The 23,601-nt window shown below is 36.9% G+C and overlaps 1 protein-coding gene across 2 annotated transcripts in view; it reads left to right on the top strand.

Moving 5' to 3' along the window:
- Positions 1-23,601, top strand: part of cdh4 (cadherin 4, type 1, R-cadherin (retinal)) — a 397,112-nt gene that overhangs the window by 149,366 nt on the left and 224,145 nt on the right. The window lies entirely within an intron of this gene.

Raw genomic sequence — 23,601 nt, 5'->3', positions numbered from 1 at the left:
GCTATTAGGATTCAGCTAATTTGTTTGGTTAGGGTTATGTTAGCTAACATTTGAGAGATTAGAAATAAACCTGTTGTTAGTTAGCATTAGCCGATGTTTTTCCATGTTCTTTGGTTTGTTTGCTTTCTTACTTTTACTTTCATCCATTTAGTAAATTTAAAAGTTTATACATTTCTGCTATAACTTGAGTGCACATTTTGACCATCGACTATTACCAGAGTATTTATTTTGCAGTTGAGTAAAGAGATTCTTTAAATGTGGTTAGTTAGGGCTAATTATAAAACTATATTATAAAACACCAGCATTCGAATGACTGAGGACGGCAGCTATGATAATGCCTTTATAAATTAGGGGACAAGCTTTCTTTATCTTTGGAAACCGTAAGTACCTTGTTATTCAGTAACCATTTACAAGGCTCAGAAAATTACCCTTTGCTCTTTTCAGCTTGTATTTTAGAGGGTTGTGATATTTATAAAAGGAGAGAGGGTGTGTGGGAGCAGGAGTAAAAAGAAAAACAGAATGTATGACCTTGGATCTGAGGACTGGTAAGAAGCTATGCAGTGAACATGCTGTCCAAAATGGATATGTATTTATTAGTTCAAATAGTAAAGCAAATTTATTTCCTTATCTCTTTCAGTAATCCGCAAGATATGTTCCTAATTATTACTCCAGTTATCTGCTATACTGATATACAACCAGGCATAATATTGATCGACAATCTCATCATAGAAATGAAAGCACTGCTCTTTTTGAAAAAGTCTGTTCAATGGCCTTATTGTCTTGATAGACTAATCTGAATTTAGTAAATTTAATTCAGACAGTTTAGTAAGACAAGATTATGTCAAAGCAAAATGCCAAAAGAGTTGCTTTAAATTGGCAAGATGGAAAAAAAAAACCTCCCATCCAAGACCATGGGCTTTAGACTTAATTCATTCTGAAAGGATACTCTGATTCCATCATGAGTTCACACAAGGACTCTGGGTGCCAGACAATGGCCATCTCACAGGTCTGGATCATATTTCTGTTTTATTCCTGCCTCACAGTGGATGCCCTAATATCATACACTAATCCTCACCTCATTCTGGCCTGCCAGAAGGACAATGTAGAGTCCACTGGTGCATGCCGTCATGCTGTCCTCATAGAGGACACACATTCATAGTGACTAAATGTCAAAAAATTCAAGCGTGCATTCAAGAAGCATTACCCAAATTTGCCAATTAATTCATCCATTCTTTCAGTCATTTACTTAATGAAGTGTAATGAATGCAAAAATGGGTGTCTCTTTTGACTTTCATGCTGCTCTTTGACATAAGTTCCAAACATAAGCTAATGGAATGGATTGCTATGAGAGTAGGAATGCACTCACTGGAAACTGAGTTTCACTGTCAGAGTTAAATATTGGACTGAAATGCTGGATCAGCATCACATTTTACACAATGGATCCAATCTGATCCACTAACATGTTTTATACCGTGAATTACATTTGCTCGTTGTCACTGGGGAGGTGTTGACTAGTCAGGGCAGTGAAAAAAAGGCTGAATGTACTTTTTAATATTTCAGACTAAATGAAGACTGGGAATTAAAAAAATATTTTGCTTTAATGAAACATTATCACTTTCGCATCACTTTGTATAAAGTGTAGAGGAGTGTGGAATTCTGACCAAGAAAACCTTCTTTGCACTCTGGCACAGTGAAAGGCGTTGTTGACAGACATGAGCGTCCATGCTGCGTGCTCTGAGTTTCAGAATGAACGATTTCAGCTGAGCCGCCAGGTCATCCAAAAGGTACATCTCTAAAAAGTACAGTATAATACACAGACGTATTGTTTTGCACATTTATTGCATCGATTTACTTATTTTTGTCGTTAACAATTTCCCTTTTTGGGAAAAAGGTCATTGGAAAAAATGATTATTGGACTATGTTTTTGAATGACTAATAAACTAATGAAAATGATTACTCGTTCTACCCTCAGAATGGCATGGCAGATCTTGTACAGAGCACAGAATCTCTTGAAGTACACCGATGTCACACCTGTGATGTTTTGCATAACTTGGCAACAGAAGCTTGCAAAGAATTTTTGATATCAGAGCTTTGAAAATACATAAACTAAATTGAGATCAGTGAATCTCTAAACCACTCACATTTGTCAATTCATGACAGTTACTCGACTCTCATGGTCAGTCATGGATACAATCCATGAGGTAATTACTACCAATTACTACACAATCAAGGACTGTAAAATACTGTGGACTCTCAGTCAGTCTTTGCATATGCTTGCTTTTGGGTTGTACCTACCATGTGCTTTTGTTTCACCATTTCTCCTCTTCATCTCTCTGGAATGCCGTGTTAACCCCTAGTCTTGCATCTTGTTCATATCTGTTGCTCCAGTCTCTTAGCCTTTCAGAATCTCTAGTATCTCTAGTGTTTCTTATTGTCCATATACTTAGTTATGTTTATTACTCTAGTCACTCCCAGGTTTTCCAGTTTAACATTCAGACCATTTATTAATTCATTTACTAACCTTTACTAATTGATACTGCCTTGCTTAGATAAACTCTTTACTATATCTATGCTAACTTGTACCTGGCTTTACTTTTATGTCTGGTCGCGCTTTGCCTTTGTGTTTTCATTGTATTATGTTACATACGTTTAAGTCTAATTTGTGTTTCCTTACTTTTATTACAATTTGTGTTTTACTTTTTTGTGAATAAACCGACTTGAATGTTATAAAGGTTAGGTTTAACATTATGGCTGGGGTTAGCGGTCTGACTTTATCATATGATATAATTAGTTATAAACAGAACAAACTCAAACCATGTCACCATTTCTCATTTGAATATGAATTGTAGGAACTTCTCACAATATCATGGCTCTGTTTTTTTTTTTTTTTTTTTCCCTGTATATCGAATCATAGAAGATAAGATAATTTTGGTCAGATTTGCAATAATCACATACAGATTAATTCAGTTCTTTATATGTGTGAACATTATTAGAATAGCTGAATTAAGCTTTCTAAGATCTCGTGATTGTCTTTAGGATCGAAACACTCTATGGCTTCAATAAATAGCAAAAAATAACATTGTACACATTTTAAATAATAAGCCGAATATTCTAAATAATATTCTGATGGATTATGCTGGTTGAAAAATACATCTTTGCTGAGGGGGTCTGTGGAATTTATTTTACAGTTATGAGGATCCCTGTGTGCAAAAGTTTAAGAGCCCTGGTAAGCAAATAAGTATGTTAATTTTGTTCTGAATTTATAATGTATTACTATAGCTTATAAAAACAAAAACTTAAAAATAAATACATATATTTTTGCTATTAAAATTACAGTACTGACATATAGGGCTGTAAAATTCCTCAAGGTATACACTGATTAATTAGCTCTCTTAGTCACGCCTCAGCTAAATTCAATGCAAACTCCTTATTTCTGTTTTTGCACCTGCACTCTCACACCGCCCCCCAAGTCAATCTTTTCCCCGATGTCTTAAACACATGCCACTTGCCATTTCACTGATCCGACTCTTCTGATTGCAGCTGTGTCTAAAGGCTCCTTGCTACGCTGCCGCTTTGAAAGGTCAGAGGGAAGCTGTGGATCAATTCCCAGCTTATTGCTGAGTAACTGAGTCAGAGAGAGTGATTCATTTAGCTTCAGGGGAGGGGTGTATGTGTGTGCATGTGTGTGTGTCTGTAGGTGGGTGAGTGGGTATGGGTTAATACATCTCCTGATGAGATTTTGCCTTGCACACCTTATCTCTAGCAAGCACTGGTATACCGTTGACATACAGGTTAGAGTCTAGACGAGCTGGGATTGGATTTGAGTTCATTTTCTGTTGGGTTGTTGTTTCTTTTTCTTATTTTTTTTCCTTTTTGGATGGTAAATGGGATTGTGTTGGAATTTAAAGCAGTCTGTTTTTTTTAACACTTCAGAAGTTGAACAGGAGTCTAAGAGAGTGCATGTAAACATAATTAACGTTTTCCTGCTGAGAAATTTCTGGATTGCTGAAGGGTGGCAGGGGACAGATGGTAGGGTGCAACTGCGGGGGGGAAAGTCACACAGAGAGACAGCGAAGGGTGCCAGGCAACATTAGTTACACTCAATTCTCAGTGACCCGCACAGCTTGGCACATAGGGGCGCAGCAGACATTCTTACACGATGGTGGCTCGTTTGCAAATATGACTTGAAAAGATTGATGGAGGGCATGGGGACAAATCTGCTGGGAGGACATTAGGCTTTCTACAGAAATCCACCAATGCAATTCTATTAAACCTTTTTTATTATTACATGAAAAAGGCTATTACATACATCCAGGCTTTTGAAAACTACTACCAGGTATTGTAGTGCTGAGTGAATACAACTGCGCAGATTCCAGTTTTTAAACATGTAAGGACAAAATAATATTTAAAAATACATCCTTATTTTTTTAACCATGTATGGCACAATTTTTTTTGTTTGTTTAAATGGACAGAGAGAAGAGATGTACTTGTACTGTATATGCGCATAAAGAAGTCATAGTTGCGTGCTTGCAATAGTTTTATGTAATAATTTTATTTAGATTAAGCAAGTGTGTTACAATTGTCCTAGATCTCCCATACCATGTAAACAATTCCTTCTGTCTATTATTAACCTTACGCCAACTTTCCACCATCAAACTGAGTGAAAACGTCAGTGATGTAGTGATATGTGGAAAAATAAATGGTAAAAGATTAACTGTGAAATAATACGGTTTGGGGAGTTGGGCGTGCAGAATAACATACACTATACAGACACCTAACTATCACATCCATATGTGCTTGTTGAACATCCCATTTCAAAGTTAATTCCACCTTTGCTGCTGTAACAGCCTCCACTGTTCTTGGAAGGCTTATCACTAGATTTTGGAACATGACTAAGGCAATTTCTGCCCATTCAGCCACAAGAGCTTTAGTGAGGTCAGACACTGATGTTGTGCAAGAAGGACTGGCACACAGTCAGCTTTCCAGTTCATCCCAAAGGTGTTCAGTGGGGTTGAGGTCAGGGCTCTGTGCAGGACACTCAATTTCTTCCACACCAAACTTAGCAAACCATGTCTTCATGGAGCTTGCTTTGTGCACTGGGACATTGTAATGCTGGAACAGGTTTGGGCCTCTTAATTCCATTGAAGGGAAATATTAATGGTACAACATACAATGACATCCTAGACAATTGTGTGCTTCCAAAAATGTGTGCTTTCACGTTTGGGGAAGGCTCACATATGGCTGTCATGGTCAGTTGCCCACATACTTTTGGCCATATAGTGTATTTTGAGATGGCTTGGCCCATGAATGCTCCCCAAGTGATGCTCAACATTATGAGGGATTGAGAGCTAGTGAGAGCCAAAGAGGTGGGAGTTCACTGATGTAGAGCGAAAACCTTTTTTTAGGTTTTAACTGCCATTCTTAAAACTAGCTCTGTCCTATCACACAACAACTACCAAAAAATAGTAATGCTACAAGAACTAATATATCATACTTGTTAGACATACAGTCATAACTACTTTAAACTTTAAAAATTTGTAATGGACATTTACCTGGGTCCTGGCCATTACACTTGACCTACACACTCTTATAAAGGCAATGGTTATATATGGAAGCATGAATATTTAAAGTACCATTTGAGTGCTTAATTGGTCTCTTGTAGCTCAGAAAATGATTTTATGTGTGCTCTTTAAATTATGCCACAGTTGCCTCCACAAAGTCAGTCAGGCAGTTATATTCTCTCTTGCATCACTGTTTAAAAAGTAATTAATGGTCTGACTTGGTGGTGAAAAAACCACAACAACTAATTAACATTCAAACACTGAGTATTTTGGAAAAGTGAACGTTGTAGTTGTAGCTTAGCGGGACAAAGTAAGACTCAACTGCAAATGATTTTGTTTTTGTACATCTAATCGACACTGGGAAATAGAGAATAGTAAATGAACGTGATATTCATTAAAATTTAACAAGTGGAGCATTTTGGAAGAATGCAGTCATTAAAATTTAACCAACGAAAAAATCTGAAGAAGAAGAAAGTTGTACTGTGCCACAGGTTTACTACAAATTATGCCGTGCCTTCATATCTGTTAGCCATGGCAACAGTATTTAGATGACCATTAAAATTAAATGATTCAATTATTACTTTTGAGAAACTGGAGCTGCCGTAGCTTTGGAAGAGCCTGCTCTGTTTACTAAAAGAGATTTTATGTGTACACTCTAGCAAGAAAAAAAAAAAAAAAAACGTTATATCTAGAACCCATAAGGCTTCTCTCTCTGGGGGAACCCTTAAAAGATCTAAGTAGAACCCTATAACAGAGTGTTTATCTCTCTCTCTCTCTCTCTCTCTCTCTCTCAGAACCCTTAAATGTTCTAGATTTTATAAATAAACACAAGTTTATTTTTTTACACTTTTACATGTGTCTAATTTGGCCTCTGTTAAAGACATTAATTAGCCCCCAATATGTGTTCCTTAAAATAAGGTGTTATCCATGTGATCATAAACTTATGTGTCTGTCAGCCATTACATTTTGTAATAGGGTTATATCCGTTATATTAATTCATTCCACTACTAAATTTGCAAATCGAATTGGTTAGAAGGTGTGAGTTTTCTATTGACTTAGTGTTTCTATACCAGCGGCTAATTCACAGACTTGTATGGCGGACACACTGCATAATCCATACCTAATTATAAACAGGTTAAAAATATGTTGTTATTTAACAACAACAACAAAAATCTCATAATCATTCATACGGTGAAACATTTTGTAAGGAGATGTTTATTTAAGGAAGGAGCCTCCAGTGTCAGTGCATTATAACAGTCAGTAACACAGGAAAGTCTTCAGGACAGAGGACTTTGTGCTTTCTGGTTTCTTATTAACATGACAAACTATGTTTTCTGGCTTATTAACTTAGAGAGAGAGAGAGAGAGAGGCTGATAAGGGAATGACTGTTTAGAGCTGTTATAATGTAGGTGGCATAACTTGCTTCACAGACATTCCACAATATTAAATGTAACTGTAAACTGAACAACTGTAACCTGTTTTTTAAAGAATAAAATATGTAATAATTGGCATATTGCTTTACGAGAGGGGAAGAAAACAGTTTAGAATGTGTAGTTATTGGATAGTAATAACATTAACTCTGCTTCGCATAGTGTCACATCAAACCATCCTGTCATTGATTGTTTTCCTATAACAGCACACCACCAAGTATTATATTTCTTACATAACATTTATTAAAATGTAACTAGTCAGAAACTCAGTGTTTGTGAAACTGAAAGTTGCAGTAGAACAGGATGGTCCCACAGCCATAAGTACAACTGTACTGGAAACACATTTAGAAATATTATTTATCAATATCTAAACATGTATTTCTTGATAAATAAAACTTCAGTGTGTCATGAATGTCCAGTTTAGCTCTCTTTACTGTAGTGTGTTTGTAGAGAAATAGGGCATTACAGACCCGGTTTATAAATCTACACAGGGCAAAGATGTTGGAGCTCCACAGCCTTTCTCCCACAGCCATTTTCCCACAATAATCTCCTTTTTAATCTGTGGACAACCATTGTTTAAAGATCTTATCTCCTCAATAAGCTCTACTTTAGAGGGTTCCACTTTTAATTTCCCCTATAAGAAGGCAGTTAATGAAATCACAAACAGCCCGGTGCACTGGGACAGCGGAACGAGTTCAGGAGATGGAGCAGGAAAGAAGAAGAAGCGAAAAAAAGGCTCAAGGCTTAATTGGCAGCAGCAGTTTCCAGTGTAATTGTGTATTATCTGGCGAGTCACCTTCCAGGGTCATTAAGATCAGAGGAGATTAATTGAGCAGAGCCTGCTAGTTCGAGAGGAAAAGCTCCGGAGAGAGGTGTGGATATTTGTCCCATTACTCAAGTGGCAAATCTTCCCAGCTGCTCTGTCTTGCTGTGTTTCTTTCTTACACACACACACACACATATACACACACACACACTCACACAGAGCACTTAAATTCTGGAACAGGGTCAGGCAGAATGTACAAAATGAGTAGTCAGGCTTTAAGTGGATGCTGTAAATGCAACTGTCTGGCCTGTTTCTAAATCTGCACCTTCCCCGACTGATTGAGGTGTTTTTTTGGTCCCTGCTGAGATATACCACCAAAGTTCAGCTATTACAGCCGCAAAGCAATTAGGAACATTAATGACTGAGCAGAAAACATGGGATGTGGTGGGGTTTTTTTTCTTCGAAAAGTATCACATGTTCCTCTCATTCCCCTTATTATAAGACTTACACAGTCATAACACGTGAATCCATACTTCATGCTGAAATGCTAGCTATGCAATTAAAGTATTCTCTGAGCTCTTCTTGTACTGCATAGCTAGCAAACAGTGAGCAGAATTTAAAACCAGCTACTTTTACTGTGTAAAGTATTTCGGGTGTGTAGAGAAGCATTGCAAGGGCCAGCTAAGTAAGAGAAGGATTATGTCATTATGATTCTACCTTTAAGAAAATTAACCAGGAATGTTGTAATTTTACTTCTGCTTTTGTTACTGGGTCATAAAAAAACCCACAACTTAAAACTTAAAGAAAGTATATGTTATGGTATGTATATGGTAAATAACTCATACTGCAAAAACCATAGTCATGTCCTAATTCACAGCAATAAAACCATACAGTGAAAAATGTTAGAAACTTACTTACCCTAAACAACCATGTATTACTTCTACAATGGTACTGTAATGATAGAGTTTAATAAGTAATGTTTTTATAGAGTTTTATTAATAAATAAAACACAACAGGTTGTGCTGTTATAGAAAAGCAATCAACGATGCCAAGCTGAGGGCTATTAACAATGTGAAGTTGATTATTTGCCATTTTTAAAAAAAAAATTATTCTTCTAATCTAGAGCAATCTGCCAGCAATTGTTTTTGTTTTTAATTAAGGAATGACACGTTATACTTTTATATATGTTTATAGTTATATTATAGTTACATTTAGTGTTATGTAACACCCACAAAACAAGTTAATCCCTGTTTTTACTTATTTTTTAACAGCTATAAACTGTTTTTCCCCTCACTTTCTCTTAAAAACGCAGCTTATTGTGTTAGCGTGAAACCTCATAGCACAAAGTCCTCCTTCCCGAAGAATCTCCTGTAACGCAAAACTTACTGACACTGGAGACTTCTTCCATAAATGTTAAATAAACGTCTCCTTAGAGAGAGCTTTATCATATCATGAAGAAGGCATGGTTTAGACATTATGTACTGAGTGTCCACTAAACAAATATAGACTAAGTTACTATAGAAATGATAACGTATTAGAACGAACACATACATATAAACTCGTGATTTGCCTTGGAGTTAGAACTACTGTCACAGCTACTGTTATAGCAATCAAGAATTGTAGAGGACATGTCCATCATCCATTTTCTTCAAGTATATGTATCATCCATGTATTAATGCATTAATAGCCTGACAATATATCGTTAATTTTGTAATACAAATGTTAACATAACATAAAAAAGCCAGGCTGCTATAAAGAAGGCAGTAGCAATTGTCTACAAAATCTATTATATGTATACGCCCCAAATGTCAGTGTAAGCTAAACAGAAATAGGGAGAACTGTTTTATAAAGTGTAACGCAAATGCAGTAAAGATGCAGCATCGCTCCGTGGGAGTCTGTGGTTAAAAAGTGAGACACCGACATTCAGAACGGCACGTCCACTCTGCAAAATGTCAACATGATAAATCCAGCCTTTACAAGTGCACCGTGCTGGAAGCCAACCTGCACCTCTGGATTAATAATTACTTCCTGCAAATTGTTTTTGAAATAATTAATGTCGACTGGGCTGTCGTGCATATCCTCACACAGGAGTCTATAAATTCACCGCTTTAAAACAATTTGTCATTTATTGATGGAGTGGTGTTTCGAAAGGTCTGGCTCAGCATTTCCAGCTGCTGAAAATACAAATAATTTTATACCCCAACGATGTTCATGTCTTGAAGCTGACTGGTCAGAAGTTGTTGATTAATTTTCCATAACAACAGCCCTGACAGGTTTATATTAATGCACTCTTCTGATACATAATTTCTTTAGTAACACCTTACACAGGGACTTGTATGGCAGACGCTTCATATAAGCAGAAAAAAATGTGTGTAATCGTAGTTATGGTGGTATTTTCTGTGAGGCGATGTTTATTTAGCATCTTTGTAACAGTCTTTACGTTATCCAGCACTTAATATGACCGAAAAAATCTGGTAAAATATTGTAATATCAAGAAACTGGAAAGCCCTCCATCCTGAAGTCTTTCCAGTTTCTTGATATTACAATATTTTACCAGATTTTTTCGGTCATATTAAGTTCAAGAGAGAAAAAAGTGATAGTTTATAGTTTGACAGCTGTTTTAACATAAATGATAACAGGAATCATTTTGCGGATGTTCCACAATATTAAATGTAACAATAAACGGATAATACACACAACGTGTCGTTCTTTAATAAATGAAAAATTGTAATTGTTGCTGTGGTAAAGAGGAAAAAAACACAATAACACAACTCGCACATCCCTCACCATGCTGTCACTGATTGTTTTCCTATAACAGCATGTCCCCAGGTGTTTTATTCCATACATATTTCAGCCCAAACTATTGTACATTTAAACCCATTTGACTTAAGTGGTAGAGATGGCAGAGTTAGCCCATAATGGCTCCTTTGCTAATCTAAAAGGGAGACTGTAAGGTAATGTTGCTGAGATATAATTGGATCATGTGACTGGATTTTGATTTCAAAAGGTCAGAACAATCATACATTTTTACCTTTTTTTTTGAGAACTAATGCAAAATACCATGCAAATTTGGTAATTACCATGCACCTGCCAGTGGTTGGTTGGTCCATTAACTCCTCATTGACCGGTTTTCTCACAGGAAGGGGTGGTGTATAAACATTGCGCTGACTGAATTTGCTTAATGGATGTGGTTTTGTGCTTTCTGTCTCCTCTGTCAGCTCAACAGATTCCAGCACACTCACATACATATTTGATAAGCTCTTTGCCGTATGCTTCCCTGCGAAAACACAGCAAGAGTTAACACTGAACACCGTCACTGAACTGTTGGTTGACAGTTTTCATTACCGCTGACTCCCCGTCTGCGTGCAACAGAAGACTGATGGCTCAAATGAATGTAATCATATTACACACTCATTAATAAAACATATACTTCATTAAGTGTTCTATTAACATTTCAATGAGGCTGTTATCTGCTACATAACTGTCATCTCAGCCTCTTTAGTTATGCTGTGTTTGTGCATCATTGCTGAATGTTTGTAGGCCTAACATCCCAGCTTCCACAGTATGAAGTAGTAGTATGTATAGTAACAAACATTTATTAGGATTGTCCAAAATCAGATGGATGTGTGATAATATACCAGGAGGAGAGAAAATTAAGAGAGAAATATAAAACAATATAATAGGATATATTTTTTGTGAATTTTTCATACCACCACATCCAGAAGCTTGAACTTCTCATCTTTAAATATCTTTACCTTTTAGCTCTGCTAACCTTGAGCCAAGTTATTTAGATTAAATGTCTAAATAATATCCTTAAAGGTTCCTCTTTTGAACATTGATGTATTACCCGAGATGGAGCTTTAGAAATATCTTTAAGATATCTTTAAGTCCCATGTTAATTAGGCTACATAAAACCAGCATACACCCTTCCTGATAGCCTACATTAATGTAATTTTAAATTTACAAGTGGCAGAATTTTCTTGATATAGGTTTATGGTACTTTCCAGGCTAACTTATGTTAGATCATCATATTGACTGATATTGTACCAGTCACACTTAAGCTCTATCGTAGTGTAGTTTGAATGTAAATTGTAACTAGGTTTACGTTTATGAACTACTACAAATGTAGCACTAAGTAACATAGTTTCAACATATCCTTAAGTTATAACAAAAGGTGCAACATCTGCCGTAAACTATATTACTGGCTAATTCTGGTGGAAAAGCACTGAATATAAATGCACGTTATTGTTATTTTATTTTGTGAGGAGTATGACTTCTTCGTGTTTGTAATGGCACATATAAACAGGAGGTCTCATAAGATCATAAGAAGTACAAATAGACTACTTTTATCTCATCCAGCACAGACAGTTCCTTCCTCAGCACAAAATGTCATAGCTTAAGTTTTGATTTTATTTAAAATACTTTATTATTATTTCAATGCAATATTTGTTACCATTCATCATATCCAACTGCAAAAAAAAAAAGTTTTCTGACAGAAGACTTTGCACTTTCTCAGTAACATGACAATCCGTATTTTTATGTCTTATTGACTTCAAGAGAGAGAGAGAGAGAGAAAAAAGAAAGGTTATTGAGAGACTATTTATAGTTGCTAAACATAAGTGATAACATTGTTTAGCAGATGTTTCACGACCGAACTTATGTAATAAAACATTTCTGGACATGCTGTTATTGGAAAATAATCAACTTTGGGGTGGTAACTGTAAAATTGGGCCGCATCAGCCCACCCTTTGATTGTTTTCCTATAACGGCACACCCCATTGTGATTGCAGTGCTATGGGTGAAGATAATTCCTTGTATTTGGGAATGCAGTAATGGCTGATTTATTTTTATTGTTGAATTTCTGGAATATTTCAACATACTTATAAACAAAGATGGGAATAACTAAAGTTCCAGTTGCAGCTGTGATTCTGGAAGCTTCAGCGTTGTCCCTCATTCTTTCTTGACAAGGAACAGTTTCTATCAGAAAGTGCTTAATTGCTCTATCTAAGATAATGCACTCTGTCGCTCTGGGAGAACAGGATTAGAAGAGGTGAAGTTGTTTTCTCCTGTCATTGTATTGATTTCTCAAGGGTTATTTCCAGAGGAGAGGGAGTAACTTCAAAAAAAGAACCATTTTTATGAGTTAGTCCATATAAATATATAGTCCATTATATTTGTTGTTTAGCATTTATTTGGTTCCACCCATCTTTATTTTGTAGCACAATGTGCTAACAAATATGGCCCTCTGTCATAATTATCTATGCTTGTGATTTTCATTTGGCAAGCTATTCATCTTCCTGGTCTTAATGACAGCTCCCTGTGGGTAGAAGATGGAGGAATCTCTCTGTTATGCTGATAACTCATCCCCATTCTGTGAGAATGTTCTAGATGCAAAACCTTCTGCTAATCTAGAACAATCAACCAGCTGTGTAATGTGTTCTGTGAGACTGTATAGTATACGCTGTGTATCTACTCATTCCTGCTTTTCTTTGTCTCAGTCCATGAAGTCTTCTGTGCTCAACCTTAAGATTAATAGCTCACCGCATTCGTTTATCATTAGCTCACAGAGCTGTGAAATATAAAGAAATTAAAGATGGTTATCGCTTCTATTAAATTAGGTGCCAAGAAAAAATAAATGCCTTGTCCCCTCATCTGACATTAGTATGTAAATAAGCTTATTGGGAACTCATCTTTCTCCTTACAAATTACAAGACCTTGTTATTTGAACAAATTAATACAAGCAAGCTTATTCATTCATTCATTTTCCTTTTGCTTTTCATGGTGGGGGTCACAGTGGCAGCAGGCTGAGAAGGTCAGACTTCTGTTTCACTGGCCACAGATTCCATCTCCTCCTGGGGGATCCCAAGACAACCCCAAGCAGACAGTGAAACATAATCTTTGCAGCAGGTCCTGGGACTGCCTCGAGGTCTCCATCCAGTGTCACCTGACCTTGCCCAAAACTCTCTCTTCTGGTTTTGGAGAAGTAGCTCTACTCCAAGACTCTCCTGGGCTGTTAAGCTCCTCACACTTATCAGCAAGCCTGTGGAGGAACCTCATGTCCACTGCCTGTACTCTCCTCAAAAGCTGCAGGATATCAAATGTGGTTGGAGTGTGATGATAAAGCTTGATCTCTGAAAAGGAGGGCTAATGTAATAGAGGAAAAAGCCCACATTTTTCGTCAGAATTCTCAGCAAATCTCTGAGGTTGCACTGCTCCAAACGAACAGTACGAAGAAGGAAAACTACACCACTATTTTCATAATAGCTCATCAACCCTGAATGAGTATTTGAGGTGCTGATTAGAGTTTTCCATTTTAGACCCATTAGCTTCAACAGGGTCTGGATAACCTGTAGCCAAACCTCAAAACCTACTACACTGTTCCGTCTTTTTAATGCAAACCAAAAAGTGGGATAGAGATAGAGGATGTATGGATGGTGAATAGATAGAGAGTGAAGAGTGGGAAAGGTGTGGTTGCAGAGAGACCTTGTGAGCTATGGAGTAGTGAAAGACATGGACATATGTGGAATGAAGATTCATTCTGGTTAAATAATCAAAGGTTTGTCCGTTTTGGGAGAAAGATATCTGGTTATATAATCAAAGGTTTCTTCATTTTTTCAACAATAGGCGATTGCTATTTCCAAAACCACATACTGTTTACTTTGAAGTAGGGATGTAAAGCAATGTCATTATCTACATTTGTACCTGTTTAGTGTTTCGAATATCTGTATTTGTATTTGGATTTAACACTGCCAGCATGGTGTGTGAATTCTCGCCGTAACAGTTCCTCAACCTCAGCTACATCACTCCAGTTCATAACTGGTCTCACTGGTTATTTGTACGTATATATATATATATATATATATATATATATATATATATATATATATATATATATATATAATTTGTATATGCCCATGGTATTTTCTAACAAATTTATTATTTAACAAATTCTATTTCCCAAAATATAAACGAACTAGTAGCCTAATTGAAACCACCACTACCCAGACTAGGCAATTAGGATGAATGAATTAACACTGTAAAGTTATATGTAATGAATGTGGTCTTTCTTTGTTCCACTAGCTTCATATCTGACTGCCTACATGCACCCGGATGTAAGTAAAAAAACTCCTAGTCTTGATGCACACTTCTAGTCTCAACCAGATGACCTGGGAACCTTTTAGGCAAGCTTACATTAAAAAAAAAATTAATAGTGTGCCCCCTATTTGTGTCTCTATCAATTTAGAACACATGATCATTGTTAATATGTTCATTCCAAGTAATATAATTGTATTTGGTTATATTTCTATTATATGGGGAAGTTTTTTGGTCACTCGTTCATATTCATAGTTTAGACCATCAGATTGGAAAGCTCACAATGCAGCGCCATTGACAGCATGTGGCCTATTGTACATACTGAATTAGGTTATAGTATCGGTGGCATTCTAGATGTCTTTCTCCACTTGGTAGTCTGAAACACACTCACTGAAACACTGCTTATAGCAGTAGTAAAATTTACAAGCTATTTTATGTGTGATTCTTTCCCTGTAACAAAAAATTTAATAACGTGCATTTAACAATGCCAAAGAGACACAGAGGCTCACCAAAAATGATTTGTCTACTTCCCAATTATAGCTCAGTGTTTTGATTTTTGACATTTTCCCTGCAGAACACTGCACCTACCATTATATACCAGGATCAATCACTGCTGAAAGGCAGACAAAAATAATAAGCGTGATTGATCTGTAAGCTTTGATAAGAGAGATGAAAACTGTTCATCAAACGACAAGCTTGTTGCTTCCATTGGTTCCTTTCTCAGTGTCAAGAGTCGGTGAAATCGGACTGCAAAGGCACGGCCCCATCTGGTGCCACATCCTTCATGAACTATAAAAGGTAATTCGCACTGTCAGCCATCTCCTACCCGCACATTTCCTCAACATTAACTGCGTGATTAAGAAAGCTTTTGAACTCTTAATTCCGCACTTAAACAGATTCTCTTTCTCCTCATCTTTCCGTGAGGGAAAAAAATTCTCTCAACGCTTCGGCTGCCGTATTCGCCCACTTTGGATAATCACTCCGACTGTTGCCTGGAATGGTTTAATTATAGCGATAAATGAGAGAGGAAAAAAATCACGATGAAGTACATATCCGCTGTATCTGGAGGCATTGTGCAAGTTTGTGCTGATTTTTGTCTGCACTTTTTACCCCATATATTGAATAATAATTAGACCAAATTAGTCATGCATATCACTTTCATACTGAAGTACAGCTCTCCCTTGAAAGATACACACATACTACAGTCTCGATTCTACTGTTACCTTTTATCTTGAAGTGATATTTCATTCTAAAACAATATTCACACAAAAATGGCGATAGATCGTGGTGATTTCCTCGCTGCAGACACGGTGATAACTGAACTGTAAAAAAATGCTTTGGCTAGAGTTTGTACAACAAGGTGAACTACATCAGAATGATTAGTTTACACCTTGACGCCATCACCAACCCACATAGTAGAATCCATGGTTGCCGGAAGTCAGTAGTTTCTAATTTAGTTATAAACATGCAACAAATACTGACACGCCACATACAGTAACTGCCTGTTGCTGCAAAAAATGGTTTCGAATTCCAAGAAAGAGAGCTAGGTTGGTAACTAGATTACAAGCTCTGTTACTTTCATTCTACTTAGCCAGCTAGCATGACAAAGTTAGCTTAAAACAGGCAAAATGCATGCAGCTAATTTACTGACTTTTTGTTGTATTCAGTAATCCAACCAGTTTACACTGACCAGTTCATAGCATCAGTTGTTATGCTGTCTGCAGGAGAAATGTAGATAATTTGGCTTCCAGCTGCATCACCCACATTGTTAGCAGGTTTCTGAAAAAACTGAGCAATACCTGATGCCTGATGCTATTTTAGTGTGCACATTTAGCACACTAAACCTAATTTAGGCTTGGACATGTTGGATGACCCAGATGGCTGGTGAGTCCTGGTGAGCTTTTCCTTTAATCACGGGTCTTATCCAGACGAACAAGCAAGGATAACTTTTCCTTTAATTTCCCCACTGAGGTTCATCTAAGCACACAGAATGGGAGGGGAAGATTCCTTTCCTTTAGTGGGAGGGAGGAAGGGACTTCTGTTTGCACAGCCTAGGACAGTCATTAATGAACTGTACCTCGCCAGTTGACGGGCCAGGAAATCAAATATTAATGAAAATTGGTCTCCATTGTTGTTGAAAACACTTTTCACTTAGGTTCAGCTTGGCACCCCATTTTCAGAACTGTTTTATAATGCATGGCCACTGGGAATAGGGTAGTCGTAAAAAAGAGCAAAGTGGGAGGCGTAAGCAAAATTTACTCTTTGGCTTATAAGATCCTATAATGTAAAAGATATAAGAGTTTGCATGAGCCACCCACAATTCATACGTTCCCACAAGGTCTTGAAGGATGGACCCGTCACGACATGGCTATAATTTAATTTGATGTGTTTATGTGAGTGAATGTCAGATGAAGCTGGGACTCTCTATTCTGTTATCTTTATCTGTTTCACCATCAATGTAATGAATTTAGTACGCTGTGCGGATGATGAGACGAAGGGTCAAGTGGAGCTAAGACTCTTTCTCCACAGTGGATTGGATGATGGGTTTGAAATGACATGTGTATTAAGAATGAGGGTCAGGGAGAAAGAGAGAGAGAGAGATCGGGGACCACTTACGATTTCTTTCCATTTCTCATTGTCTCATTGGACTGGGTGGAGGGTTTGTTATCATTACTGTTACATATGACCATGACAGTGATGTTGAGCTTGCTTTATATCACGTTTGTCCCACCTTATCTCCATAGCACACTAGAGACTAACACTGTGTATGTGTAAGAGAGCATGTGTAATGGTTTGTCTGGTTACATCCTTTCAAAGTACATCAGGATCAAAATGATCAAGTGATGTGGGCTGAACTGAACATTGCTTCCAAATGTCCAGGAGAGCTACTGTGCACAAGGGGGCTGGGACGTGTATTGATCTGACGCAGGGACTAGCATTCACAGCCAGACGCCAGCTATTTTCAGCTCCAATGAATCAGGATGGTTAGTGGGAAATAGCTAGTGGAACTGTCACTTGTATCGTGTTGTCTGATGATCTTTTTGGCCTTCCTGGAGTGGCTGGTATGGAGAAGGAGGTAATAGGCAGAGGACCCGAAGGTTAATTGGCAAAAAAGAAGATCAGAAGGGCACACACTTGAGATAAAAAGTTTGACAAAAAAACATAATGCACTCTGGTAGGTCAACGTTAAGTCACTATTCTCTGTGAAAGTAGAAGGTTGACATAACGAGAGTGCATTTTGAATTAATTCGATTGTAATTGGTAAATACTATGCTCTGAAATTATTTTAAAGTCCTCTTGGAAGAATGCACATAGTCTGGTATAAATGAGCTACCCTCTCTCTTATGAAAAAAATTGTGTGTGTGTGTGTGTGTGTGAATAAACCTTACTGAAATCCAAGGGAAAAAACCCAATTCCAAGCTTCACCTTATTGTCTTTGCCGTCTTAGTCACTGCTTAGCAAGCATCATATTTGCAAGGGAAATGGTGTGAATAATTCAGATATTTTTAACAGAGAAGTTCTAAATCTTTTGAATTTATCTTGAATGCTAAAGATAGCCAGTTAGCTAACATGAACTAACATGATTTTTTAGAGAGGATTTTTAATTCATATTCACACATATTTATTATTTTTATTACTACAGCTAGCCAGTTAGCTACCTGGAGCTAATGTGACATGTTTCCTGAGAGGATTTGTAAGTCATATTCACACATTTATTATTTCCATTGCTACAGCTAGCCAGTTAGCTAGGAGCTAACCTGACATGTTTTCTGAGAGGATTCCTAAGTCATATTCACACATATTCATTCTTTTCACAGACAGTTAGCCTGCATGAGCTAACGTAAAAGGTTTTCTGAGAGGACTTGTAAGTTTTCACTGCTAAAGCTAGCCAGGTAGTTAACATTAGTTAATCTGATTTTTTAAGTCAGAATTTTTAAGTCATATTCACACTTATTTATTATTTTCATTGCTACAGCTAGCCAGTTAGTTACCAGGAGCTAACCTGACAGGTTTTCTGAGAGGCTCTGCTTTAGTTAACTTAACTAGCTAGCAGCAGGATGTCTAAAAGGAGTTTTAGCCATGTTTATATCTAAACTGCTAATGATAGTTGACTAATATAAGCTAAATAAGAGAGATTTTTTTTATTACTTTGTGTGGTAGAGCTTATTTCATTTGCTTTTTAATTAGTTACATGAGTTGGGTTTGACTTTTGAACAATACGACTGTAGTTAAAGTTAATGTTATTTGGTATGCTAATTGTTGGATAACAAACTTGTTTTCGCTAAGTCCTCTACATCTTTCTTCATTTAAAATGAAACTTGCATCACTTTTCTGTGAGTATAGGCAAAAAAGTATAAATATTATAGACATATACTTACAATTTTTAGAAAATATTGATGTGTACTGTGTCTACAGTATATAGAGGCTACCTAATCAAGCTTCTCTAAATAAAGAACAATATTAATTTACTGTGATCAGGGTCTGGTAATGGGTCAGATTAAAATTCTCCACCTAAATAAATTATAGTAAAGAAGCAGCCTGGACTGGAATAATGATTTCTTGTATCGATTCAGTTGAAAGATCAAACAGGGCGAATGCAGTGTAGGGTATTTTTTTGTCTCTTGGGAAGAACAATAGCACTATAACCAGCAGCTGCTGCTAAATTATTCTCCGTAGGCCCATGGAGATAAAATGAGAGGTGGTGATAAAGAAATGACTGAGTAAATAAATAAATAACAGGCAGCAGATAAAGGTAATGTGCAAAGGCACAATAAATGAGCTTCTCTCTCAACCTTTCCGTCTCTTAGTTGAGTTATTAGTTGTTAAAATACCTCATTATTCTTTCCTCTTCTCTGTTTGTTTGTCATGAATGTCAGCAACTTTATAATCTGTCTTCACAGAGCACCTTGCTTCATCTTTGTGTGATTTGCAAAGTATCCGATTTGGCTTTTGATGGTTGAGGTGGTAACTGAACATTCATTCAGGGAAGAAGATCAACATGTAGAGATTAAGAAGCTAATGATATCAAGCCTTCTAAAAGCTGTTTTATTTCTGTCCCAAGATAAATACCGAGAGACTTTTTTGCAAGCAGAGGAGTACGATGAAAAGTTTCATTGACGGAAACAAGACTTTGTCAGAATTTCATACTTTGATGTCGGAGCATATTTGGGCTAACAGGCGCTTGTGGTATTTTGTATGATATTGATATATAAACCTATATACACTCACCGTCCACTTTATTAGGAACACCAGTACAAATGCACATTCATGCAGTTATCCAATCAGCCAATCACGTGGCAGCAGCGCAATGCAAAAAAAATCATGCAGATACAGGTTAAGAGCTTCAGTTAATGTTCACATCAAACATCAGAATAAAGAAAAAGTGTGATCTCTGTGATCTCAGAAAGTTCCACCTATAAGACCAACCAGAGTTTCCATCCCTCAAACAAATCCCCGTGACCAGCAGCATTAACATTATTTAGCTAAGATGGGTACTTTGCTATCTGTCTGATTTTCTCTGATAAAAATGGATATTAACGAGAATTGGGAACCATTTAGCAAACTAAGAAAAGGGAAGTCTTTTCTATGTGAATATGCCTGCAGCTCTGTGTTAAGTCGTACCAAAAATGTGGAGGAGAATCTTTGGTCATACTACTTTCTAATAATAAATGGTAAGTGTGTGCCTCTTCCAGTATGCCCCCTTATTTTCAGTGAAAATGTCATTAGATTAACACTGGATTAAGGTTTATGTGATCATATACAGCCCTAATGCATGTTTATAGTGATATGTAAGTCAGTACATACAGTATATTTAAACATTATATATACTAAATTAACTAAATAACACAGAAATTAATGCTCCACTCCCTGCATACTGGACGCGCATGAGCCGAGTCCAGTGTAAAAAATTGAAAAATGGCATGGAGCAGTTGTAGCATGTTGTGTAAAATGGCCTTTTGATGGTATATAACGTGTGTTTGAAATTTCCTGTGCCACTTTAAACCAGAAAGTTCTGACTGTGAATTGCTATTATCCAAGAAGACTAAAACACCTCAGAAACATATATTTTTTTTCTTTTCAAACGACAAAAACAAAAGTATTTCTGTGTTTGTTTGTGTCCCTTTGTTTTAAACCAAAAACCCTATGCACTGTAGCTCTGAATCCTTGAATGTGTGCTCTTATCAGGTGCTCTCACAATCTCATGCAATCTAGAATAAATACAGAAAGCATATGTAAATATGCATAGAATTTAAGCAGAAGAAATGCAAAAGAGCAACAGAGTGCATTCACAGCAGAGCTCTTGCACTTACTGGGTCATGCCCACGCATTCCTGCTACCAAGCATTAAAAACAACATTAAAAGCATTGCATGCCTTCACCCGCAATGTCTTGAGACACACTGGAGACACAGCAGGTGACAAAAATGTCCAGATGTCTTTCAGCAAGAGCAGCAGTGCAATTTGACCACAGCACGTCATTCTGTCACTCTCAATAGGCAAGTTTACTCCTTCTTGCTTTCACTTCCATGTAACCACACACAGAGTAAAGCATATGCGGTTCATAATCATATAATGGTCTGCTGATAATAGAGTGAACATTAAGATTTTGAATATATCAGCTCTATGAATAAGATCGTATCATGTGAATGTTGATTATTATTATTGTTATTATTATTATTATTATTATTGGAGACAATATAACTGAATTTTTGCTATGTTAAAACACAAAAACATGCACACTACTGATTACAAGTGGTATAGCCACAACAGGAAGGTTTGGCTCTTGCTTGAGGCCAAAATTTATCCAAGGTTCTACTTCCTTATGATCCACATCACCAGGACACTGTCTTTGTGGAAGTAGTGTATATTTCCCACATTTTTGCATCTTAGTCAAGAACGAATAGCCTAAATCGTCACCTCTTCATCGTAACTGGGTGCAGCCTACTGCATCCTCGCTACATCATGCTCATCATCTTTTCCATTGCCTGCTTGCTGAAATGAGGAAGAAATTATTTTAAACGCCAAAAGCACTCAAATGTCCTTGTTAAGGATTGTCTAAAATTGTTATAGTAAATCTGCACCGTCAGTGAGAGTGCATTGACGTGCACATAAGGTGATGATGACTTTAGTATTGTATAGTATATTGTATAGTATTGTATTATAAATATTCACAATAAGTTATCAATAGTTATCACTAAGTTGTTGTGAATTGTTAAACCTTTTCTGATTTCTTTTGAGAGCCAGTGAGAGTAGGTTAAAAGTGTCTCTGTCTGCATCGAACCTAAACATGTATGTAGTGGCATAGTCTACATACAGGGACTGATTGACAGCTTGTTGCAAGGACATTTCTTAAGGGTATCGAATTTCAATGACCCCCAAGCAAAGCAGTGGTCCCACTGTGGGACCTGAACTTGGTACTTGGCATTTTGTGCAACTTGCCATATAAACCAATAGAAGACTGGAATATAAAGTGACTGCTGCTAAACGAATCACGTTTCATATCTGTCAACCTATGTGTGCTGTGTCCAGTTCTATGTATGTTATAGTGACCACCATCACTAGCTAAAGGATGTGATTGTCCAAGTATACTTGAACACAGGCCAAGAGTCACCTTCTTCCATTAAATGCCATTTAACACACTCTATGGCCAGAACTGTCATTCTCAGTAGAGTACGGTTTTAATAGATCTGGAACGGTATCTTACCCTAAGTACTTCTCATCCTCAGTAGAAAACAGCGTTGGCATGTTGAATGATTCTTATCCTCAATAAAGTACAATATTAACAGATGGGTGATTCTCATACTAAGTGATTTCATATCAGGGAGCAATATTGACACTTTGAACAGTCATTTTCCATCCAGAAGTAGAATGGTAGGCTGTGTATGTAACCATGGCTCGATGATAAGAGTGAAGGACTACCAGGCCATCTGGGGCACTCAGGTTGATGAAAATGGCCAGAGTGTAAGTGTGACAGTGGGAATCTTCTACAGGGTGCACGTGTGAGGTCACAGGCACAAGGTGATGACTTTGCTACTAGTACACCGCTAAGATACCAGCACATGGGAAAGCTCAGTTCCACAAGGTAACAATTCTAGCAGTCTCTGCTCAGTCGTAGAACCTCAATTACACAAGCAACCTACTGTTTTTTTTTTTTTTAAATTAAAGTTACAGTGTTTATAGAAGGTAAAATTACATAACCTCCAGTAACTTTAAATGTATTAAAAATGCTAGGGTGGAAGATCTAACCATATAGTAAGCTGATTGTCTACTGAATCTTTTAAACTCACTAAAATGATGCAGAATATTTAAAAAAAACTAAGGCTCTGAAAATTCTTCTTTGAATAAATGAAGATAGAGAGTGCCCGAATGGAAGATTAATATACCTCCATTACTATTCAGCAAGGTAAAAAAGCCTCGCTTACTTTTTAGTGTACAGAATTATTCCACCAGGCCTCAAAAAACCTTGATAACCTTGGTAAAAAATTATAAATTTGAGATCCATTAGGGCTGCTGGATCCCGGTTCCTAATGCTGTGCTCTTAAAGAATATTAATTACGGATGAAATTAATTATGGAAGTTTTGCAGTGAACCAGTTTTTGCTTAATTTTACTTAAACAGTAAGCAGAGCAAAACAGAGTTCTTTCTTTCATCAAGTTACCATTAGTGAGGTTTGTGCTCACTTTGGATGCAGCCAGGCTCAGATAAGCATCTACTGAACCTGGGAATGTTTCTGTATAGCAGAAATAAAATTGT

Source organism: Pangasianodon hypophthalmus, chromosome 20 (assembly GCF_027358585.1).
Source record: "Pangasianodon hypophthalmus isolate fPanHyp1 chromosome 20, fPanHyp1.pri, whole genome shotgun sequence".
Lineage (NCBI taxonomy): Eukaryota > Metazoa > Chordata > Actinopteri > Siluriformes > Pangasiidae > Pangasianodon > Pangasianodon hypophthalmus.
The sequence above is the reverse complement of the archived record's forward strand: the minus strand, read 5'-3'. Positions and strand labels throughout refer to the sequence as shown.